Source organism: Felis catus, chromosome D3, assembly GCF_018350175.1.
Source record: "Felis catus isolate Fca126 chromosome D3, F.catus_Fca126_mat1.0, whole genome shotgun sequence".
NCBI lineage: Eukaryota > Metazoa > Chordata > Mammalia > Carnivora > Felidae > Felis > Felis catus.
Genome location: NC_058379.1, coordinates 5,609,350 through 5,623,805, shown reverse-complemented (window position 1 = coordinate 5,623,805; position 14,456 = coordinate 5,609,350). Strand labels below are relative to the sequence as shown.

Sequence of the window (14,456 nt, the reverse complement as noted above, 5' to 3'; positions counted from 1 at the left end):
ACCGCTCAGCAGCTACTGGACAAATCTCTGTTTGGATCCACTGGCGATTCCCCTGCAAGGGCCTGGCACACAGAGGTGCGCTAGCTTCCCGGAACCTGGGTGAACGATGCACCACAAACAGGATGGTGGTGGAGGGGCGCCTGGGGGGGCTCGGTCAGCTGAGCATCCGCCTTCGGCTCAGGTCATGATCTCGTGCTCTGTGGGTTCGAGCCCCGCGTCGGGCTCTGGGCGGACAGCTCGGAGCCTGGAGCCTGCTTCAGATTCTTGGTCTCCCTCTCTCTCTGCCCCTCCCCCGCTCACGCTCGGCCTCTCAAAAATAATTAAATGTTAAAAAAAAAAAAAAAAAAAAGGAAGGGCGGAAAACAACAGAAATGCATTCTCTCACCGTTCTGGAAGCCGGAAGTCCCAAATCAAGGTGTGGGTCAGGGCCACGCTCCTCCCCCAAGGCTCCGGGTCGGGGTGGGGGGGGATCCTTCCGGACTCGTCCAGCAGCGGGTAGCCCCGGGCATCCCTTGGCTTGCGGCCACCTCTCTGCTGGTCCTCCCCCGAGAAGGACCCCAGTCATTGGATTCAGGGCCCACCCTCATCCGGTTGTGACCTCATCTTAACTAGTCACATCTGCCAAGACCCGCTTTCCAAATAAGATCATGTTCCCAGCTTCCAGGTGGACATGAATTACAGGGGGAGACACGCATTTAACCCGATACGGTAGGTGCTCGATGCATATTTGCTCGGCCCACTGCTATAATCCGGAGCCTGGCACACAGGAGGATCCAACAGATATGTACCGAGCAGAAACAGCCTGGCCCCGGGAGCACGGAGCCCCGGAAGCCAGCACGGGGGACGTGAGCACCGAGGCTGTTCTGGGATGTGACGTTAAGAGGTGTCAGAAACGCCAGCTAGAACGAAGCGGACTGTTTACGCCTTGAGTTTCTAGTTTCTGGCGTGCCGGGAAAATGGGGAGCCGGCCAAGTACCAGCTCCACCTTCCACAGGGCCTCCTTGCTCAGGGATCCGGCTCTCAGCTGAGCCCTGGGACACAGAGAGCCCCGTGGGAGGCGGCCCCGGTGAGCCCAGAGGAGCCTGCCCGGCCCACGAGGGCAGGGGGGTGAAGCCAGAGTCCCTGCCCCCTCCCAGGCAGCTCCCCGCCGTCAACCACGATTACAGGAACCCTCGTGGGCAGGTTCTGAGACGCGGCCGCGAGTAAAAGCCCCCAGACCCCTGCCTTCACAGAGCTGCCATTCTAGCAAGCCAGACAGGAGTAATTACAGGAATGTTGGGAGGTGTCTGCGGTGTGGGGAAAACGAGAAGCATGAGGAGGGTAGACAGGGGATGGCTGGCGGCGGGGCGGGGCATGGAGAAGGAGAGAGAGGGGAGAAAGGAAGCATGCGGATGTCTAGGGAAGCTGCTCCAGGCAGACGGAGCAGACAGTGCAAAGGCCCTGAGGTGGGGAGGGAATGGCCAGGGAGCCCGGATGGCAAGAGTGGAGTGAGCACGGCCCCTGTGAGGTCACACAGGCTTTCACTCTGAACGAGAAAGGAAGGCGCCACCCTCTGGGCAGGGGTGATGTTCGGGGTCTCCTGTACCAAGCCTGCTCCTCGTGCCCCTGTGTTAAAGGAAACTTCAGCTGTGCCCTCCATCGGGGAGTAACCCACCTGGAATCCTAACGCGATTAAAGCCACCATTCAGGGTCCCCTAGAACACAGGTCCCTATCCAGCAGGAGTACAACTGGCCTCCTTGCCCCTGACACGACCTCTCCGCCCCAAGGAGGAGCCAGGGACCCAACCACGGCCTGCTCATGGCTCTGCCCAAAGAGCAGCACCCCTGAGTGGCCCAAAGTCACATACGGCTCAGCTCAGAGCACTGCCCTCAGAAATGCCACCCGCCCACCCCTAAATGGAGACCAGCCAAGACAAGCCCATCCCAAACGGGGTCTCTGAGGCACTGGGGGCAGGCGGCGGTCACAGCAGTGGACCAGCTGGACAAAAACTCCTGCCAACCAGTGACAGGCCTGTCCCAACACAGGAAGCACCTCTCCACCCCAGGTACTCAACAGAAGACGGATGGAGCCGGAAGGAGGAGTGGGTGGGTGGGTAGAAGAAGGAGGGAGGGAGGAAGGGGAGAGCGAGGGGGGAGCACGGATGGAGGAATGACGGACGGACAGATGGACAGACAAATCAACAGATGGACATCAATTTTATTTTCGTTAGTGCTTATTTTTGAGAGAGAGAGAGAGTGCGAGTCGGGGAGGGGCAGAGAGCAAGGGAGACACAGAACCCGAAGCAGGCTCCAGCCTCCGAGCCGCCAGCACAGAACCCGACGCGGGGCTCGAACTCACGGACCGCGAGACCATGACCTGAGCCGAAGTCGGACGCTTAACTGACGGGGCCACCCAGGCGCCCCAGATGGACATCAATTTAACTGTGCCACTGTCCACAGAGCCCAGCGTGCCTTTATTCCACAAATACGCCTACATCAGGCTCCCCGCCAGCCACTGTGGGAGACACACACGAGCACCACCCCCCTCCCCCAGAATCCCCAAGCCTGCACAACTGCCCCCCCAAGTACCAGCCTGCTGGGCACAGAGGACCCTGGGGAAAACCGCCTCCAGTCTCCAACTCCAGAATCAGAACAGGGAGGGACAGGTGCAAAGATTCATCGAGAAGAGATCTCTCGACAGCTCAACACCCACAGAAGAGTCCCCAAAACAAGGGCTGTGGCTCAAGTACTCTCGGCTACTAGAAACACAGGGTGGGGACGAGTTAGCCACAATGACGATGGCAATGTTAGTCACCGGGCAGGTACTGTTACGATCCCCGTGCTGCAGATGAGCAAATCGAGGCTGGGTGAAGTGAACTGACCAAATGGCAGAGCAAGGCCCTAGTTAGGAGGGTATGCAGGACTCGGGGGACCCGCGCCCAAACACAGAGCAGACAGAGAGCTTCTCGAGGGGGGATGAGCATGGGGTCCAGGCATCCGGTGAGATGGGCAGTGGCCTGAGCTGAGCCCACTTCTGACGCTTCAGGGGAACAACAGCGAGGGTCGTGGGGACAAAAGCTGCCGCCGGTCCACACGGGGGACCAGGTCCAAGGACAGAGAGCCCTGGACTGGCCACAGCCCGCGCCGACCTTCCAGGGAAAACCAGAAGCCTGGTACCGAACACACCCCAGGCAGCCTGCGCCAGCTCGCACCTCCCCTAAAAGGGATCCCCAGCCTCGGCTAGAATTTCCACCGCCCCCAGATGCTGCCTGGTGCCCTCCCGGGGTCCTCAGACCCGCCTGAGAGTCTGTGGTTCTACAGGTGGCATTCTTCGGGCACCCGCACAGAGGAAGGCCCCGATTTCCCTCACCGAACATGACTGCCCCATTCAACAGATCAGGAAACCGAGGCTCAGAGAGGTGAACTCACTCACCCAAGGTCATGCAGCCAGAAGGCACCCTGGTCCAGCCCCACACACCCTCCGAAGTGAGCAGAAGAGTGCCACCGAGGAGGCCCGTTTCGGTCTCCGATTTAGTTGGTACATTCGTGTCCACTGGGCTGTGGCCAGCTCGGCCGCCCAGCCCTGCTCCCCCGCCATAGCCAGATCTGCTCAAAATCGCTTCCTCCTGGACTCCCTTCCCCCTCCCCCTCTTAATTTTAAAAGGAAGAGAGAGAGAGAGAAGCCACAGTCATGACAAACCCTCCCGCACGCCAGGTCACAGGGTCCCCTACGAGAACCCTTGCCTGGAGACGCGCCCTCCCTCTTGGGTATTTCACAAACATTACGCTGGATTTTTCCTGGCTCTTCCTCATTAGGTTCTGAGCGCCCCGGGAGGGACGTGTTTTCCATCTGGCCTTCCAAACAGCAATTTTTTCTGCAGAGGGGGAAGAGGGGGAAACCAGAGAAGAAGCTGGTGTCTGGGCAGTGGGGGGGGAGGGGGACGGGGGGGGGACGCTGGCACCAGCTGTGCGACTGGGCAAAGCGCTCGACCCTCTGCCCCGGGGGCTTGGAACAGAGCGGACTGCAGAGTGGGAAGCAGGGACCTGACTCGGCGAGCCGTGTCGGGGCTCAGCGTGGTACCCGCTCGCAGTGAGTGCTCGGCCGCACAGGGGGCGGGGCGACCACATACGGATCCAGGGCGCCGGGATCGCAAAGGCTGCGGGGCTCGGGGTCCCGGATCCGTCCACATCGCTGCCTGGACGGCGACGAACCAACAACCAAGGAGTCAATGGACCACAGACACCGCTCTGGACATTCTGCTGAATGAAGTGAGCCAGACACACAAAAGGGCAAAAACGCTGTACGATTGCGCTTACAGGAGGCGCCCGGCCTAGTCATCTCCTAGGGACAGAGAGTAGAGGGGTGATGGCTAGGGCCTGGAGGAAGGGGTATGGGGAGTAATGCCCGAGACCTGAACGTTTTTGTGATGTGTATTTTACCACAACTTAAAAATTAAGCAATAACAGAAACAAAACAGAAGCAAAGCGCACACCTCCTCCAGGGAGGCCTCCCTGGTTGCTAGCCAAGGCAACCAGCTGGGCTGGTATCATCCTCTGTGGTGGCTTCCGCTGCCCTGGGGGCCCCGTGGAAGGGCCGGTGCCACCCAAGGCCCTGCCAGGGGTCCCGGCACAGGGCAGCAGCCCCTCCTGGCCAGGCACTGAGGAGGACCACAGTCAAGGCCTCGTTGTCTGTAGCCCACGTCGCCCCCCAACCCAGGCAGCATCAGGAGGGGGTTGAAAGGCCCCCGAAAGCCACGGGGACACAGGGAGGGGCTGACCGTCTGCCGGCTCCGCCCATCATTCACCAGGACCCGGAGGGTGGAGGGGGCCGCGACGAGGGGGCGCGCGCGGCAGACTCCGGGTTCCCACAAACTTCCCTGCGCAACATCTGGCAAACGTGTCCGCAGCCGCACAGCTGCCGGAAACGCCTCCTCCCGTCCCGCCTCCACGCACGCTGGGCCCCCCAGGACGGCTTTCTGAGGAATTTATGGGGTCGTCCTGAGTATTTCGGGGCAGATCTCTGGGGGACGTCCTCCACCACGTGTGAAGGAGGACAAATGTTCCCGCTGCTAAGAATAGCTTCGCCAGCAGCGGCGCCCCGGGCTGGGAGCCCACCCCCCCCCCCAGCAGCTCCCCCCTCGCATCATCCCCCCTCCCCACCTTCCACCAATGCCACCCAGGTGCCAGGCCGCGGGGGAAGGGCCCATTTCGACCAGCTCCCTCCAAGGCTCAAATGTGGATCACAGCAGCCCCTGCGATTTCCCCGAGGGCTTTCGCTGATCAGTGAGTGTCAAGGATCAAGAACCCAAAAGGCCCTCCGGGCCCTGCAGCCAGGAGCCCGCAGACGAGCGAGCACACAGGCCTCAGGGCCCGGAGCGGGAGCACGCTTCTGGGATCCGATCACCAGTCCGCGGAGGGCGCAAGATTAACCAGGCCCCGGTGGGGGGAGAGGTCCCAGGCCGGAAATAGGGAGGGGGAAACAGTGAGGAGGGCTGAGGATACCACGCCAGGCCGGAGTCTCACAGAGGAGAGAGGCAGGTGGGGGCTGCCTGTGTCAGGGGGTGGCCGCAGCTCAACCCCAGCCGGGCATCCTGGCCCCTGGAGAACGGGGCCCAGGGGATCACAGCGTCCAATTCTTTCGGGCAAAGAAAGTCTGACTTTGAGACATCCCTCAATTTACAGTTTTTATTTCAAAAACATGGACCATAAACCCAACCCAATAAATCAGTCTGACATCCAAATACAGCCCGTGGGCTGCCAGGATGTGACCTGTGGCTTCTGACATGTGGTCAGCTGGAAACCACAAGAGAGGGCCCAGCAAAGCCCAGGGGAGCTTGGGGAGCGGGGAGGCCGGTGACAGGCAGGAATGTCCTCCCACATGGCTTGGAGGGGGACCTGAGAGGCCCCTAATTATAACAGGGAGTGGGAGGGGCTGGGCCCACTTACCCAGTGAGTCTTAAATAACATCCCCCCCTCCCCAAAGGACACACACTGGCCGTGAAAGGGGGGCTGGGCAGGGACCCCGAGCTGGCTCATGTCCAACACATGGAGTGAGCTGGCCGTGGCCAGCAGCTGTTGTCTTCGCCCACCCAGCACCCGTTGCTTGCAAACTGTACCCTTATGTCCTTGGGGCTACGACCCCTCGATTCTGGGCTCTGAGGGAGGCTGACTCTGCCTCCCGGGTCTGGCCAATGAGCACAGTCTCAGGAGCACCACCAGGGCCACCACCAGAACCACAGCCACCGTCACTGGTTTGGGGAAGGGCTTAACTCTCAAGCTGAGCCCGTAAAGTTCACTCCCACGATTTCTGTTGTAACAGTGGGGACAACAAGGCTTACCTTCCACTGGGCTAAATTGTGATCGTTATTCTTAGGCTTCCAGGGATTGGACACGGGGAGCCCCTTGTCACCTGAGCCCCTGGATCCAACCATGCCTGAAGCTCACCCTGATATCCTTTTGTGCTAAATGCAGGAGAGGAGCAGAGAGTCTGCCAATTGCAACCAACACACCTAAGACAGAGATCCCCTGAAAACCCCAGCTCGAAGCCATGAATCTCCCTGGAATCAGATCTGCAGTCTCTGGTCCCCTCACCTGTACAGGTAGGGAGATCTCCCAAGCCGGCCAGAAGGAAGCAAGAGGAAATAGATGGGATCCCCAGACAAATTCAGCCTAGGAGGAAGGGGCCGGACAGGAGCCTGGGATAGGCCTACGCGGTCTCTCACCGTGAAGAAACAGAGTCTCCTGGCCAGGCCTGAGCTATCAGTGGCCCTAACGGGGGAGCCGGCAGGCAGCCACTTTGCGGACAGAGGCTGCCCCTTCCTAGCTGACTCAGATCTGGGTCACTCCCCAGCAGCAGGCACGCCCCCACCCACAACGTCCTCTGGCCTCTGGCCTCGGCTTCTGGAGGAATATCCCGAGGTGGAGAGCTTGCCGTGGCCCCTCTTTCAGACAGGGGCATTGTCCGAAGCCAGGAGGCCTTGCAGACTGCACCCACAGACACACCTCGGGCCCCATCCCTGCTGGAGCCTGTTTCCCGGCCTGGAGGGTGGCCAAGGCTCAAACCAGGAGCAGGTAGAGACCCTGACCCCTCAGCCCTGACCCCACGGGCGCTGACTTCTCCCACCATCCTCTTTTCTCTCCGACCTCCATGTAGCCACAAGTTGGTTACAGCTCCCATTTCGCAGATGGGGAGACTGAGGCTCTGGGGGCAAAGAGGGCTCTTCGGTGTCCCACAGGCAGGAACAGGACCATGGAAAGATGAGCCAACTCCACCTCCAGATCCCAGGTCCTGAGCAGTCACGATAACAGACCCAAGGTGAGCCCCGTGCACTCATCGCCGTGGCTAACTGCTAACACGGTGCTCACTCTCGTCAGTTTATTTCACCGTCGCCATATCCCTGGAAGCGAGACTGAGGCACAGAGAGCTTAAGTCACTTGCCTGCCAGGCTAGCCCTCTCCAGCACCCACCTCTCATCCATTACGTCCTGGGAATCCATTGCCAGTGTCCCCAGCCTCCCAGCTCAGGCTGGGGGACACCTCTGCCTCTCCCTGATCAGGCTGCGGCTGGGGCCTCACGGGCCTTGTACCCAACATCGCCGCTCACGGGTCCAGGCCAAGTGCTGGCAGCTGGAGGCAACCACAGGTCGCTACAGATGGGCCGTGGCCATCTCCACGTGAACCTGGCCGGCCCCCCGGGCCAGCCGCGAAGCACCACCCCGGGGTCCCGGCAGGAGAAGGGAGCGGCATCTTCAACCCCACCCCAGCCCCCTGGCTCTGCTACGTCCCTCATCGGGACCCGGAACCCTCATTCCCAGGGTCCCCACTGCTTACTTCCCACCTCCCCACAACCCCAAAGGCAAGGCCCGTGAAGGCAGGATCCGCACCTGCTGTGGCCGCAGGCCCTCCATAGGTGCGTGCTGAATCCATGAGCCCTCTGACAGCATCCCTGCTGACTCTGAGCCGAAGCTCGAAGGCCACTTTGGAAATGGAGAAACTGAGGCCGAGGAGGGGTCGACTTACAGTCAGATCCTGGGGTGTCGCCTACAGCAGGCCAGCACGCCCCAAGAACTGATCCACGTTTACACCGCCGGCTCCCCCACCGCTCTCACTGTGGCCCGGGGCCCTGATCCCTTCCTCCCGGAAGCCGCGATGCCGGCCCATCCATCAGCCGTGGCTGGGGCTCCGGAGGCCGTCACCACCAAGGGGCCGAAGCGTGCCCGCTCTGGGCCTCGGGGTCTCCCCCTGTCAAGGGCACCCGGCAAATAAGGCAGCTTGCGGGGGAGGGGGATGACTGCGACCCGGGTGCTGGGTGAGTGGCCAGGCATGTGGGGAATGAGTGTTTGGGGCTTGGGGGGGGGGGGGAGGGCCCAGCACGGAATCCGGGGAGCCTCCGGCCTCCTGGGTCACGTCCTCCTCAGCAGGGACGCCTGAGCGGGAAGGACGGCTGGCAGCAGGTAACAGGCAGGTTCCGGGGTCTGTGATTTGGGTTCTGGGTGAGGGAGGCGGGTTCCAGACTCCTCCGACAGGGAGGAGACCTCACTAGGTCCTGGCCCCTCGGCCTGGGACGCGGAAGGGTGGGGGTCCCTGGCCCTGTGAGCTTCTAGGGCTGCTGTAACAAATGACCACAATGCAGGTGGCTTACAACAACGGAAATTTATTCTCTCCCAGCTCCGGAGGCCCGGTGTCCAACACCAAGGTGTGGGCAGGCCATGCTCCCTCCGAAGGCGCCCGGGGAGGATCCCTCCGGCCTCCTCCAGCTTCTGGCCACATCCCTGCGGTCTCTGCCTGTCTTCACACAGCCATCCTCTGTGCTCTCTCTTCCGTCCCTCACAAGGACACTGGTCGCTGACACAGGGCTCGCTCGGGGAATCCAAACGACCTCATCTCAAGACACGTCTGCAAAGACCCTTTTGCCGAAGCAGGTCCCATTTAGAGGAGACGGGCATGAACGCGTGCGAGTCTCTTTTTTTTTGGGAGGGGGGGGGCTGCCATTCAGCCCACTGCGCAGGCCCCGGCCTTTCCTGACGTTGCCCACCGATGGCGAGCGAGCTCCCTGCCGGGCCCCGGGCCCGGGGTTCGGGCCCGCTTTCTCTGAGCGGTCCTGCCACGGGGCCGCTGGGCACAAGGGCCTCCCTCACGTTTACAGGAAGCGAGGGACTCTCACACCTACGCCTCCGAGAGAGGGCCAGCCACGGATGACTCACCCCCATTTCACAGGCCAAGACGAGGCGCACAGTGGTTCAGCCGGGGAGCTGAACAAACGCAATCTGTTTGCTTCTGTGTCAAATGGAAACAAATCCCACTCCCGAAGGATGTCACAAGGTCCTGCATGGAGAGAGCGTCCGCCACCCCCCCCCATAATCACGACTCTATTTATGACCGGCGGGGCCCAGCCCACACAGCTGCCCACCCAGCCTCCAGCCCCAGCAGAAAGGGCCCATTATGACATCATAGGCCGAGAATTATGTTATTAGCCTGGGAAGGAGGCTGGACCCAGGGACAAAGGGCTCATTGTCATGCAAATACCCAACTAGGAGGAAGGGGGGTGGGGGGGGGCGGCTCCTCTAGTCTTCTAGCTTGTGAGCCACACTGAGAAACCAACGCCAGGCCTTCCAGAAGACTTGGGGCATCTCCGGGCCTCACATCTCGAAGAGGAGGGAGGGGGCCCCTTCCCACGGCTGCATACAAAATGCCATTTACCAGTTAATACTGTGTGCCTGCAGCTGTGTGTCTTTGGGCAAGGTGCTTACCCTCTCTGTGCCTCAGAGGATCGTTAGAAGAACTCCACAAAGTGTGCTCAATGGTCACCCTGCCCCGTCAGCCGTCAGGACTTGAAACTGATGCCGTCAACACCCCTCCCCTGCACCCCAATGCCGTCAGGCCCCCCCACTTTCCTGGCTCACGACCTCCACCTCTCTGACCTAGGAGGTCCAGACCTTCTGGAGGTGCCCGATGTGTTCCTGTGGAGCCCTCTTGAACACAAACACCAGAACTGCTTTTCAAAGGCCCCTAGTTTTCCACGAATCCCCAAAAGGCATTCTCAACCCCCAGATACAGAGATACAGAACTCCAGGGGCGAAGGGAGGTGAACTCAAGTGAATTCCAGCCCCTGGGCCTGAGTCTCCCTAGCCAGATTCCTGGGGGGGGGGGGGGGGGGTGACGTACCCGGAGACACAGTTGAAGCGTATCCATCCATCCCCAGAAAGGCCTCATTCACCGCCAGGGGATGGGCCCACATCCACAGCTTGTGGGGGACACTGAGTCAGGCACGAGTGTCTACTGAGCACCTAAGATGTGCCCAGTACTGGGGACACAGTAGTGACCAACATGAACAGATCTTGGGTGAAGGGGTCGGTGGGGGGGGGGGGGACACGGCGATGAATATACAACAAATCCCAAGTGATGATGGCACAAAGCGATGGCAGTGACTTTGGGGAGGTCGGGGCCCCATTCTGAAGGGTGAAGGTACAGGAAATACAAAGGTCCAGAGACAGGAGCATGATTGGAGCTTCCAAGAAACAGCCAAGAGGCTCATGAGACCGTAAGGCCCCCTACTCAGCCCCCCTCCCTGGCCTCCAGGCTCTGCCCAGCAAAGCCCAGAAGCTGAGACCCTAAGAAGCCATGACTGGTGCCCCCGCACCCCAGACACCGCCTCCACCGCTTGACATGACCGTGGATGCCCCTCTGGGTTCGGGCCCTGCCGGTGCCCCCTGGTCCCCAGCCCGGGATGGTCGGGACCCCTCCCAATCCTTAGGCAGAAGAGCAAGCCGTCCCTGGCACTCCGGGGACGCCCAAAGGCCCAAGTCACCAGTCAGCTGTGAGGGAGACAAAAAAACCTCCGAGCCCCCCTTGAGGCACCTCTGGAGACCCATCTAGCCTCGGATTAGCTTTGGCTGAACAGCAACGCCATTTCTCATGCTTGAGCACCAGCTGGGGATAACCCCATCCCTCTAGGGTGGGCGGGCTACACCCCGAAGGCCCTCTCGCCACTGCGGGAGGTGGGAAGGGGTCCAAGAGAAACCAGCACCTACCACAGGGAACAGCAAGAAAGGAAACCATGCTGCTGGAGGACAGAGCAAGGAGGATAGAGTTACTCAGAGAGGAAGTGAGTCTGGCTGTCACAGGAGTGACCCACAGGCCTCAGAGGTGGCTGAGGGGGGGGCAGGCTCCGGGAGGGCCCAGGAAGTGAGAGAAGGACCCAGAGGTCAGGGCTCTCTGGCTTCCACAGTTCATGAGCCCAGCCACCATCCCCTATCCCCACCTCCAAGCCCAGCCTGCAGGTGAGGAGAGAAGGAGGAGGGGATCAGGGCTCAGAGACCGCAAGGAACATCCCTGGGGCCACCCAGTCAAAGAACCTGCACACCCGGGCTCTGGCCGGGGTGAGTCCCAGCTCCAGCCCTTACAAACTCTGTGCCCCTGGGTGGGTCCCCTGGCCTGAGCCTCAGTTTCCTCATCTGAGAAGCGGGGATCACACAGCGGCCTCCCATCCCACGGCTGATCCGGGCACGGAACAAGCTAGCGCGGGGCGACCCCGTCAGGGATGATCACATCGCGACAGCACGTGCTGCTGGCACCCTTCTAGGCACCCGGCGCGCATCACCTCACCTCACTGTCACTCAAGCACCAAACGCTACGAGGAAACTGAGGCCTGGAGGGGCTACGCCCCTTGCCCTAATTCACAGAGCTGCCGACAGGCAGGGCTGGATTCGAACCCAGGACGGCCTGGCCCCGGCCTACGCTGCTTATGTCTTTAGGTCACTGTAGGTTCGTGCGCAGCCATAAGAAACGATGCAGCGCGACCCCGTGCACCCTCCAGCCAGCCTCCCCCAGTGGCGTCGCCCCGACAGAACGGCCGTTCGAGACCAGCAGCATCACCAGGAAACGGACTATTCAGACCTCACAGGTTCTACACACACTCATCTGGGTGCATGTGAGTGTGTGTTTAGCTCCATGCACCTGCACCTCAGGGCAAGTGGGGGGGGGGGTCAAGTGTCTGAGACCCTCAGGACAGGGCGGCTGCAGCGGACCCAAGTAGGTGCAGAGGGCTTGGGGGCAGCAAGGGGACACTGGTGGGTTCCCCTGCTACCGGGGCCTTGGCTGAGGTCCCCAGGAGAGGCCTGAGGACAACCGGACGGCGGGCAGCTGGCCTGGACACCCGGGGAACTCCCCGCCGGCTCCTGCTGGCCCGGGAGGAGAGGCCCCGAGCCAGCCACCGGCCCAGCATCCGGTGTCACTTACACACACAGGACGACTGCCACCCTCGGCGGGAGAGCCAGTCCTGCCCGCCCAACCCCCAGGCCACACGGGGCAGTTGGGGTGCTCGGCCCACACTTGGGGCGGGACGGGGCGGAACGCGCTGGGACAGCCCCGGGGACCCCAGCCCAGGCCCAAATGCAAGCAGAGCCTAGGGCTGAGGACCGTAGTTTCCAAGTCTACGAAACAGAAGCGTTCTCGACAAGGAAGAAGAGAAAAATCAGTCGAGACCAAAGTGGAGCTAACTTAAATCCAAGTTTATGGTCTAGGCTAACGGAGCCCCCCCCACCCCCGACTCCAGCCCACAGGGGCCCTGCGCAGGCCGGTCCTGGCCTTTTCCCAGGCACCCCCCCGCCGCAAGGCACTCACACCATATGGACAAGACAATGGGGTTCAACAACCTGCACACTGTCACAGCTTCCACGGGGGTGTGGCCCAGGAACCACTTATTAGCCCCCCCTCCATAAGCCACACACGACCACCTCTGGGGTAGAGACAGACGCAGCGTCCATTTGCCATGAGAAAACCGAGCCTCACAGCCAGGAAGTGTTCAACAGGGACGTGAACCCTGGCGGCCCGCCCCCCCCCCCGAAGAAACCAGGAGGCCACAGCTCTCCCTCAGCTCAGCCCCATGCCCGTCCGACCCCCTCGACGGCCCCATTTTACAGACGAGGAACCGGAGGCTCGCGCAGGTGAGGCAAGGCCACCCGGCGTTAAGAGAGGATAGAACCGGGAGTCAACGTCGAGTCAGTGGCAAGACGAGCGATGCCGTCTGGGAAGCCAGCCCACCCCGGCCTCAGCTCCGGCCCCCGACGAGACGTGCCACCGCCTCCCGACAGCCCTGGCTCACCCAGACCTCAGGACAAATCGCTCCCTCATCCCCTGTGCCTGCAACTGAGGGCTCCTTGTGAGCTCAGGAAGCCCTTCCAACTTTCCAGTGTTTATGCCGGCTCCTCGCTGCCAGGTCCCTGGGCAAGCCTGGGCCGGTGGCGCTGATTTCAAACCAGACGTGGGCACCCGGCCAAGCGCCACCGCGGTGGGAGCCGGGCGCCGGGACAGCCGCAGCGCGGCCTGCACCTGGCTCCCCTCCCCTGTCCCCTGCCCGCGGGGGAGCCCCCCCCCAGATCCCGAGCCCCCCCCCTCCAGCAGCCACACCACCGGGAGCAACCGAGCCCCAGGCTCTGCGGCTCTCCCCCAAGGACGCGTGCACCCCTGCTCCGCAAGAGCGGCCGGGGCCCCACCACACGCACACTCACACACACACACACACACACACACGCGCGCGCGCGTCCACCCCCTCGGACACACAGCGGCCAGAAGCCCTTCCCGTCCCACTGCCCGCCTCTCGGCCCAGAGCGACTCCCGACCACTGTGACCGCCGGCTCTTCGTCCTCCGGAGCGCCACCCCCGGGCCACCACGGCCGGGGCGCGACCGAGTTCCATCCGGCGAGCCCCGCGGCCCCCCAGACGACGGCTCCCGCTCTTCACCCGCCCCCCCTTCCTCCGCCGTGACCCGGCCGCACCGCGTCTCCCTGCCCACCCACCGCCAAGCCCAGAAACTTCTCTTACCCGAGCACATGACCAGCCTTTCACTCACGTCAGCTCCAAACACAACTTGAAGTAACTCTCCCACGGAAAAAAAAAAAAAAAAAAAAAAAAAAAGGAAAAGAAAAGAAAAAGGGAAAGAAAGAAGTAAAATGTGCCAGCAAGTGGGTCAGTGGAGTCCACACACACAGACTGTTCTGCTGGCTTCCAGAAGATACTCCGCGTCCAACATCAAAGCCATCCTGCCTCCAGGACTGACACGGGGAGCGGCCGCCCGCCTTCCCGCGAGACTACGGGCGCCCCCCCCTCCCCGGGGCTGGGGAGGCCCCAAGGCCAGGCCCGGCCCCCCACCCCGGCCCCCCCTGGCCCGCCGCCACCCCCCCCCCCAGGCCCACCAGAGGCCCCACTGCCCGACCCCCGGGCCGGGGCCAAAACTCGGTGTCAGGGCCTCCGCCGTCCCTCCTCGCCTCCCGCCGCTCCGGGCCTATAAACACAGAGAATTACATAAGGTCCACTCCTCTTGTTTGCAAGCCAAAAGTACGAGCTTTTTCTCCCAGCCTTGGCAGTAAGTAATAATTCCTCATCGCCATGGTAACCCTGGCGGGCTTCCAGCCGACACTCAGGAGCTGAAACGCCGGGAGGCCTTTTTATAGCTCGGTAGAAAAACCTCTTCACTATTC

The 14,456-nt window shown here is 61.9% G+C and overlaps 1 protein-coding gene across 22 annotated transcripts in view; it reads right to left on the bottom strand.

The window, feature by feature from the left end:
* The window catches only part of NCOR2 (nuclear receptor corepressor 2), a 212,451-nt gene that overhangs the window by 152,447 nt on the left and 45,548 nt on the right, over nt 1–14,456 (bottom strand). The window contains exon 1 of one of the 22 annotated variants that reach the window (XM_023241290.2): nt 13,801–14,077. The exons of the other annotated variants lie outside the window; for them this stretch is intronic. The gene's annotated coding sequence lies outside the window, so the exon portion shown is untranslated. Of the gene's footprint in view, nt 1–13,800; nt 14,078–14,456 lie in introns of those variants that run through there. 22 annotated transcript variants of the gene reach the window in all.